This window comes from Amblyomma mixtum, chromosome 3, assembly GCF_055824585.1.
Source record: "Amblyomma mixtum isolate Tamu chromosome 3, ASM5582458v1, whole genome shotgun sequence".
Classification (NCBI taxonomy): domain Eukaryota; kingdom Metazoa; phylum Arthropoda; class Arachnida; order Ixodida; family Ixodidae; genus Amblyomma; species Amblyomma mixtum.
The window spans coordinates 401,552,601-401,564,418 of record NC_143014.1 but is presented as its reverse complement, the minus strand read 5'-3'; positions in this window follow the sequence as shown (position 1 = coordinate 401,564,418).

Genomic DNA, 11,818 nt, shown 5'->3' with positions numbered 1-11,818 from the left:
TAATGGATGGATATAATGGATGGATGGATGGATGTGATGTGATGGATGTGATGTGATGGATGTGATGTGATGGATGGATGTGATGGATAGATAGATCTGATGGATGGATGTGACGTGAAGGATGTGACGTGATGGATGTGACGTGATGCATGAGACGTGATGGATGAGATGGATGTGATGTGATGGATGAGAGGGATGGATGTGATGGATGGATGGATGTGACCTGATGGATGTGACGTGATGCATGTGACGTGATGGATGAGATGGATGTGATGTGATGGATGAGAGGGATCGATTTCATGGATGGATGGATGTGATGTGATGGATGTGATGTGATGGATGTGATGGGATGGATGTGATTTGATGGATGTGATGTGGTGGATGGATGGATGTGATGAATGGGTGTGATGAATGGATGTGATGAATGGATGTGATGGATGGATGTGATGGATGGATGTAATGGATGGATGTGATGGATGGATGTGATGGATTAATGTGATGGATGGATGGATGTGATTGATGAGTGTCATGAATGGATGTCATGGATGGATGTGATGGATGGATGTGGTGGATGGACGTGATGGATGGATGGATGGATGGATGGATGTGATGGATGGATAGATGTGATAGATGTGATGTGATGGATGTGCTGTGATGGATGTGATGTGATGGATGGATGTGATGTGATGGATGTGATGTGATAGATGCGATGTGATGGACGTGATGTGATGGATGTGATGTGATGGATGTGATGTGATGGATGTGATCTGATGGATGTGATGAATGAATGTGATGGATGGATGTGATGGATGGATGGATGTGATGGATGTCATGGATGGATGTCATGGATGTGAAGTCATGGATGTGATGTGATGGATGTGATGTGATGGATGTGTTGGATGTGATGGATGTGATGTGATGGATGTGATGAATGTGATGGATATGAAGGGATGGACGTGATTTGATGGATGTGATGTGATGGACGGATGGATGTGATGGATGGGTGTCATGGATGGATGTCATGGATGGATGTCATGGATGGATGTGACAGATGGATGTGGTGGATGGATGTGATGGATGGATGGATGTGATGGATGGATAGATGTGATGGATGTGACGTGATGGATGTGACGTGATGCATGTGACGTGATGGATGAGATGGATGTGATGTGATGGATGTGATTTGAAGAATGTGATGTGGTGGATGGATGGATGTGATGGATGGATGTGATGGATGGATGTGATGGATGGGTGTCATGGATGGATGTCATGGATGGATGTGATGGATGGATGTCGTGGATGGATGTGATGGATGGATGTGATGTGATGGATGTGCTGTGATGGATGTGATGTGATGGATGGATGCAATGGATGGATGTCATGGATGGATGTCATGGATGGATGTCATGGATGGATGTGTTGGATGTGATGTGATGGATGTGATGTGATGGATGTGACGTGAAGGATGTGACGCGATGGATGTGACCTGATGGATGTGACGTGATGGATGTGACGTGATGGATGTGACGTGATGGATGTGATGTGATGGATGAGAGGGATGGATGTGATGGATGGATGTGATGTGATGAATGTGATGGATGTGATGTGATGGATGGGATTTGATGGATGTGATGGATGTGATGTGATGGATAGATGTGGTGAATGGATGTGATGAATGGATGTGATGGATGGATGTGATGGATGGATGTGATGGATGTCACGGATGGATGTCATGGATGGACGTGATGGATGGATCTGATGCATATGATGTGATGGATGTGATGTGATGGATGGATGGATGTAATGGATGGATGTAATTGATGGATGTAATGGATGAATGTAATGGATGGATATAATGGATGGATGTAATGGATATATGTAATGGATGTAATGAATGAATCTAATGGATGTTATGGATGGATGTAATGGATGTAATGGATGGATGGATGGATGGATGTAATGGATGGATGGATGGATGGATGGATGTAATGGATGGATAGGTGTAATGGATGGATGGATGTAATGGATGAATGGAATTAATGAATGGATGGATGTAATGGATGGATGGATGTAATGACTGGATGGATGTAATGAATGGATGGATGTAATGGATGGATAGATGTATGGATGGATGGATGGATGTAATGGATGGATAGATCGATGTAAAGGATGGATGGATGGATGTAATAGATGGATGGATGGATGTAATGGATAGATGTAATGGATGGATATAATGGATGGATGGATGGATGTGATGGATGTGATGGATGTGATGTGATGTGATGGATGTGATGTGATGTGATGGATGGATGGATGTGATGAATGAATGTGATGAATGAATGTGATGAATGGATGTGATGAATGGATGTGATGGATGGATGTGATGGATGTAATGGATGGATGTGATGGATGTCATGGATGGATGTCATGGATGGATGTCATGGATGGACGTGATGGATGGATGTGATGGATATGATGTGATGGATGTGATGTGATGGATGTGATGTGATGGAAGTGATGTGATTGATGTGATGGATGTGATGTGATGGATGGATGGATGGATGTAATGGATGGATGTAATTGATGGATGTAATGGATGAATGTAATGGATGTAATGGATGGATATAACGGATGTAATGGATGGATGGATGGATGGATGTTATGGATGGATGGGTGTAATGGATGGATGGATGTAATGGATGGATGGATGTAATGTATGAATGGAATTAATGGTTAGATGGATGTAATGGATGGATGGATGTAATGACTGGATGGATGTAATGAATGGATGGATGTAATGGATGGATAGAAGTAATGGATGGATGGATGGATGTAATGGATGGATAGATGGATGTAATGGATGGATGGATGGATGTAATAATAGATGGATGGATGGATGTAATGGATGGATGGATGGATGGATGTAATGGATGGATATAATGGATGGATGGCTGTGACGTGATGGATGTGATGTGATGGATGGATGTGATGAATGCATGTGATGAATGGATGTGATGGATGGATGTCATGGATGGATGTCATGGATGGATGTTATGGGCGGATGCGATGGATGGATGTCATGGATGGATGTCATGGATGGATGTGATGGATGGATGTGTTAGATGTGATGGATGTGTTGGATGTGATGGATGTGATGGATGTGATTTGATGGATGTGATGGATGTGATTTGATGGATGTGATGTGATGGATTGAAGTGGTGAATGGATGTGATGAATGGATGTGATGGATGGATGTGATGGATGGATGTGATGAATGGATGTGATGGATGGATGTCATGGATGGATGGATGTGATGGATGGATGTGATGGATGGATGTGGTGGATGGATGTGATGGATGAATGGATGGATGTGATGGATGGATGGATGTGATGGATGGCTGTGATGGATGGATGTGATGGATGGATGTGATGGATGGATATGATGGATGGATGAGATGGATGGATATGATGGATGGATGTGATGTGATGGATGTGATGTGATGGATGTGTTGGATGTGATGGATGTGATGTGATGGTTGTGATGGATGTGATTTGATGGATGTGATGGATGTGATTTGATGGATGTGATGGATGTGATTTGATGGATGTGATGTGATGGATTGAAGTGGTGAATGGATGTGATGAATGGATGTGATGGATGGATGTGATGGATGGATGTGATGAATGGATTTGATGGATGGATGTGATGGATGTCATGGATGGATGGATGTGATGGATGGATGTGATGGATTGATGTGGTGGATGGATTTTGATGGATGGATGGATGTGATGGATGGCTGTGATGGATGGATGTGATGGATGGATATGATGGATGGATGGATGGATGAGATGGATGGATGTGATGTGATGTGATGGATGTGATGTGATGGATGTGGTGTGGCGAATGTGATGTGATGGATTTGATGTATGTGATGTGATGGAAGTGATTTGATGGATATGATGGATGTGATGTGATGGATGGATGTGATGGATGGATGTCATGGATGGATGTCACGGATGGATGTGGTGGATGGATGTGATGGATAGATGTGACGTGATGGATGTGACGTGATGCATGAGACGTGATGGATGAGATGGATGTGATGTGATGGATGAGAGGGATGGATGTGATGGATGGATGTGATGGATGGATGTCATGGATGGATGTCATGGATGGATGTGGTGGATGGATGTGATGGATAGATGTGACGTGATGGATGTGACGTGATGCATGAGACGTGATGGATGAGATGGATGTGATGTGATGGATGAGAGGGATGGATGTGATGGATGGATGGATGTGACGTGATGGATGTGACGTGATGCATGTGACGTGATGGATGAGATGGATGTGATGTGATGGATGAGAGGGATGGATTTCATGGATGGATGGATGTGATGTGATGGATGTGATGGATGTGATGGGATGGATGTGATTTGATGGATGTGATGTGGTGGATGGATGGATGTGATGAATGGGTGTGATGAATGGATGTGATGAATGGATGTGATGGATGGATGTGATGGATGGATGTAATGGATGGATGTGATGGATGGATGTGATGGATTAATGTGATGGATGGATGGATGTGATGGATGAGTGTCATGAATGGATGTCATGGATGGATGTGATGGATGGATGTGGTGGATGGATGTGATGGATGGATGGATGGATGGATGGATGTGATGGATGGATAGATGTGATGGATGTGATGTGATGGATGTGCTGTGATGGATAGATGTGATGTGATGTATGTGATGTGATAGATGCGATGTGATGGACGTGATGTGATGGATGTGATGTGATGGGTGTGATGTGATGGATGTGATCTGATGGATGTGATGTGATGGATGTGATGAATGGATGTGATGGATGGATGTGATGGATGGATGTGATGGATGGATGGATGTGATGGATGTCATGGATGAATGTCATGGATGTGATGTCATGGATGAGATGTGATGGATGTGATGTGATGGATGTGTTGGATGTGATGGATGTGATGTGATGGATGTGATGAATGTGATGGATGTGAAGGGATGGACGTGATTTGATGGATGTGATGTGATGGACGGATGGATGTGATGGATGGATGTGATGGATGGGTGTCATGGATGGATGTCATGGATGGATGTCATGGATGGATGTGACGGATGGATGTGGTGGATGGCTGTGATGGATGGATAGATGTGATGGATGGATGTGACGATGGATGTGACGTGATGCATGTGACGTGATGGATGAGATGGATGTGATGTGATGGATGTGATGTGATGGATGTGATTTGAAGAATGTGATGTGTTGGATGGATGGATGTGATGGATGGATGGATGTGAAGGATGGATGTGATGGATGTATGTGATGGATGGATGTGATGGATGGGTGTCATGGATGGATGTCATGGATGGATGTGATGGATGGATGTCGTGGATGGATGTGATGGATGGATGTGATGGATGGATGTGATGTGATGGATGTGCTGTGATGGATGTGATGTGATGGATGGATGTCATGGATGGATGTGTTGGATGTGATGTGATGGATGTGATGTGATGGATGTGACGTGAAGGATGTGACGCGATGGATGTGACCTGATGGATGTGACGTGATGGATGTGACGTGATGGATGTGATGTGATGGATGAGAGGGATGGATGTGATGCATGGTTGTGATGTGATTAATGTGATGTGATGGATGTGATTTGATGGATGTGATGGATGTGATTTGATGGATGTGATGGATGTGATGTGATGGATGGATGTGGTGAATGGATGTGATGAATGGATGTGATGGATGGATGTGATCGATGGATGTGGTGGATGGATGTGATGGATGGATAGATGTGATGGATAGATGGATGTGATGGATGTCATGGATGGATGTGATCAATGGATGTGATGAATGGATGTGATGGATGGATGTGATGGATGGATGTGATGGATGGATGTCATGGATGGATGGATGTGATGGATGTGACGTGATGGATGTGAGCTGATGGATGTGATGGATGTGATGTGATATATGTGATGTGATGGATGTGACGTGATGGATGTGATGGATGAGAGGGATGGATGTGATGGATGGATGTGATGTGATGTGATGGATGTGATGTGATGTGATGGATGTGATGTGATGTGATGGATGTGATGTGATGTGATGGATGTGATGTGATGGATGTGATTTGATGGATGTGATGGATGTGATGGGATGGATGGATGTGGTGAATGGATGTGATGAATGGATGTGATGGATGGATGTGATGGATGGATGTGATATGATGGATGTGATGTGATGTGATGGATGTGATGTGATGTGATGGATGTGATTTGATGTGATGGATGGATGTGATATGATGGATGTGATGTGATGTGATTTGATGTGATGGATGTGATGTGATGGATGGATGTGATCTGATGGATGTGATGTGATGGATGTGATTTGATGTGATGGATGTGATGTGATGGATGTGATGTGATGGATGTGATGTGATGTGATATGATGGATGTGATGTGATCGATGTGATTTGATGGATGTGATGTGATGGATGTGATGGATGTGATGTGAGGAATGTGATGTGATGGATGTGCTGTGATGGATGTGATGTGATGGATTCGATGTGATGGAAGTATGTGATGGATGTGATGCGATGGATGTGATGTGATGCATGGATGGATGTAATTTATTGATGTGTTGGATGAATGTAATGGATGTAATGGATTGATGTAATGGATGTAATGGATGGATGTAATGGATGTAATGGATGGATGGATGTAATGGGTGGATGAATGTAATGGATGGATGGATGTAATGGATGGATGTAATGGATGCGATGGATGGATGTCATGGATGGATGTCATGGATGGATGTCATGGATGGATGTGATGGATGGATGTGATGGATGGATGTGTTGGATGTGATGTGACGGATGTGATGGATGAGAGGGATGGATGTGATGGATGGATGTGATGGATGGATGTGATGGATGTGATGTGATGGATGTGATGTGATGGATATGATGGATGTGATGTGATGGAAGTGATTTGTTGGATATGATGAATGTGATGTGATGGATGGGATGTGATGGATGGATGTGGTGAATGGATGTGATAAATGGATGTGAAGGATGGATGTGATGGATGGATGTGATGGATGTCATGGATGGATGTGATGGATGGATGGATGTGATGGATGTCATGGATGGATGTGATGAATGGATTTGATGAATGGATGTGATGGATGGATGTGATGGATGGATGTGATGGATGGATGTGTTGGATTTGATGTGATGCATGTGACGTGATGGATGTGACGTGATGGAATTGACGTGAAGGATGTGACGTGATGAATGTGACGTGATGGATGTGACGTGATGGATGTGATGTGATGGATGAGAGGGATGGATGTGATGGATGGATGTGATGTGATGTGATGGATGTGATGTGATGTGATTGATGTGATGTGATGGATGTGATGTGATGGATGGATGTGGTGAATGGATGTGATGAATGGATGAGATGGATGGATGTGATGGATGGATGTGATGGATGGATGTGATGGATGTCATGGATGGACGTGATGGATGGATGTGATGGATATGATGTGATGGATGTGATGTGATGTAATGGATGTGATGGGATGGAAGTGATGTGATGGATGTGATGTGATTGATGTGATGGATGTGATGTGATGGATGGATGTAATAGATGGATGTAATTGATGGATGTAATGGATGAATGTAATGGATGTAATGGATGGATATAGTGGATGTAATGGATGGATGAAATGGATGGATGTAATGGATGTAATGAATGAATGTAATGGATGTAATGGATGGATGTAATGGATGTAATGGATGGATGGATGGATGGATGTAATGGATGGATGGATGTAATGGATGGATGGATGTAATGGATGAATGGAATTAATGAATGGATGGATGTAATGGATGGATGGATGTAATGACTGGATGGATGTAATGAATTGATGGATGTAATGGATGGATAGATGTAATGCATGGATGGATGGATGGATGTAATGGATGGATAGATCGATGTAATGGATGGATGGATGGATGTAATAGATGGATGGATGGATGTAACGGATGGATGTAATGGATGGATATAATGGATGGATGGATGGATGGATGGATGTGCTGGATGTGATGTGATGGATGTGATGTGATGGATGTGATGAATGGATGTGATGAATGAATGTGATGAATGGATGTGATGGATGGATGTGATGGATGGATGTTATGGGCGGATGCGATGGATGGATGTGATGGATGGATGTGATGGATGGATGTGTTAGATGTGATGGATGGATGTGATGTGATGGATGTGATGTGATGGATGTGTTGGATGTGATGGATGTGATGTGATGTGATGGATGTGATTTGATGGATGTGATTTGATGGATGTGATGGATGTGATGTGATGGATTGATGTGGTGAATGGATGTGATGGATGGATGTGATGGATGTCATGGATGGATGTCATGGATGTGATGTGATGGATGTGATGTGATGGATGTGTTGGATGTGATGGATGTGATGTGATGGATGTGATGGATGTGATGTGATGGATGTGATGAATGTGATGGATGTGATGTGATGTATGTGAAGGGATGGACGTGATTTGATGGATGTGATGTGATGGATGTCATGGATGGATGTGATGGATGGATGTGGTGGGTGGATGTGATGGATGGATGGATGTGATGGATGTCATGGATGGATGTGATGAATGGATGTGATGAATGGATTTGATGGATGGATGTGATGGATGGATGTGATGGATGGATGTGATGGATGGATGTGATGGATTTGATGTGATGGATGTGACGTGATGGATGTGACGTGATGGAGTTGACGTGAAGGATGTGACGTGATGGATGTGACATGATGGATGTGACGCGATGGATGTGACGTGATGGATGTGATGTGATGGATGAGAGGGATGGATGTGATGGATGGATGTGATGTGATGAATGTGATGGATGTGATGTGATGGATGTGATGTGATGGATGGGATTTGATGGATGTGATGAATGTGATGTGATGGATAGATGTGGTGAATGGATGTGATGAATGGATGTGATGGATGGATGTGATGGATGGAAGTGATGTGATGGATGCGATGTGATGGATGGATGGATGTAATGGATGGATGTAATTGATGGATGTAATGGATGAATGTAATGGATGGATATAATGGATGGATGTAATGGATATATGTAATGGATGTAATGAATGAATCTAATGGATGTTATGGATGGATGTAATGGATGTAATGGATGGATGGATGGATGGATGGATGTAATGGATGGATGGATGGATGGATGGATGTAATGGATGGATAGGTGTAATGGATGGATGGATGTAATGGATGAATGGAATTAATGAATGGATGGATGTAATGGATGGATGGATGTAATGACTGGATGGATGTAATGAATGGATGGATGTAATGGATGGATAGATGTATGGATGGATGGATGGATGGATGTAATGGATGGATAGATCGATGTAAAGGATGGATGGATGGATGTAATAGATGGATGGATGGATATAATGGATAGATGTAATGGATGGATATAATGGATGGATGGATGGATGTGATGGATGTGATGTGATGGATGTGATATGATGTGATGGATCTGATGTGATGGATGTCATGTGATGTATGGATGGATGTGATGGATGGATGTGATGAATGGATGTGATGAATGAATGTGATGAGTGGATGTGATGGATGGATGTGATGGATGGATGTGATGGATGTAATGGATGGATGTGATGGATGTCATGGATGGATGTCATGGATGGATGTCATGGATGGACGTGATGGATGGATGTGATGGATATGATGTGATGGATGTGATGTGATGGATGTGCTGGGATGGAAGTGATGTGATTGATGTGATGGATGTGATGTGATGGATGGATGGATGGATGTAATGGATGGATGTAATTGATGGATGTAATGGATGAATGTAATGGATGTAATGGATGGATATAACGGATGTAATGGATGGATGGATGGATGGATGGATGTAATGAATGGATGGGTGTAATGGATGGATGGATGTAATGGATGGATGGATGTAATGTATGAATGGAATTAATGGATAGATGGATGTAACGGATGGATGGATGTAATGACTGGATGGATGTAATGAATGGATGGATGTAATGGATGGATAGAAGTAATGGATGGATGGATGGATGTAATGGATGGATAGATGGATGTAATGGATGGATGGATGGATGTAATAATAGATGGATGGATGGATGTAATGGATGGATGGATGGATGGATGTAATGGATGGATATAATGGATGGATGGCTGTGACGTGATGGATGTGATGTGATGGATGGATGTGATGAATGGATGTGATGGATGGATGTCATGGATGGATGTCATGGATGGATGTTATGGGCGGATGCGATGGATGGATGTCATGGATGGATGTCATGGATGGATGTGATGGATGGATGTGTTAGATGTGATGGATGTGTTGTGATGGATGTGTTGGATGTGATGGATGTGATGGATGTGATGGATGTGATGGATGTGATTTGATGGATGTGATGTGATGGATTGAAGTGGTGAATGGATGTGATGAATGGATGTGATGGATGGATGTGATGGATGGATGTGATGAATGGATGTGATGGATGGATGTCATGGATGGATGGATGTCATGGATGGACGTGATGGATGGATGTGATGCATATGATGTGATGGATGTGATGGGATGGATGGATGGATGTAATGGATGGATGTAATTGATGGATGTAATGGATGGATATAATGGATGGATGTAATGGATATATGTAATGGATGTAATGAATGAATCTAATGGATGTTATGATTGGATGTAATGGATGTAATGGATGGATGGATGGATGGATGGATGTAATGGATGGATGGATGGATGGATGGATGGATGTAATGGATGGATAGGTGTGATGGATGGATGTAATGGATGAATGGAATTAATGAATGGATGGATGTAATGGATGGATGGATGTAATGACTGGATGGATGTAATGAATGGATGGATGTAATGGATGGATAGATGTATGGATGGATGGATGGATGGATGTAATGGATGGATAGATCGATGTAAAGGATGGATGGATGGATGTAATAGATGGATGGATGGATGTAATGGATAGATGTAATGGATGGATATAATGGATGGATGGATGGATGTGATGGATGTGATGTGATGGATGTGATGTGATGTGATGGATGTGATGTGATGGATGTCATGTGATGTATGGATGGATGTGATGGATGGATGTGATGAATGGATGTGATGAATGAATGTGATGAGTGGATGTGATGGATGGATGTGATGGATGGATGTGATGGATGTAATGGATGGATGTGATGGATGTAATGGATGGATGTAATTGATGGATGTAATGGATGAATGTAAAGGATGTAATGGATGGATATAACGGATGTAATGGATGGATGGATGGATGGATGGATGTAATGGATGGATGGGTGTAATGGATGGATGGATGTAATGGATGGATGGATGTAATGTATGAATGGAATTAATGGATAGATGGATGTAACGGATGGATGGATGTAATGACTGGATGGATGTAATGGATGGATAGAAGTAATGGATGGATGGATGGATGTAATGGATGGATAGATGGATGTAATGGATGGATGGATGGATGTAATAATAGATGGATGGATGGATGGATGGATGGAATGGATGGATGGATGTAATGGATGGATATAATGGATGGATGGCTGTGACATGATGGATGTGATGTGATGGATGGATGTG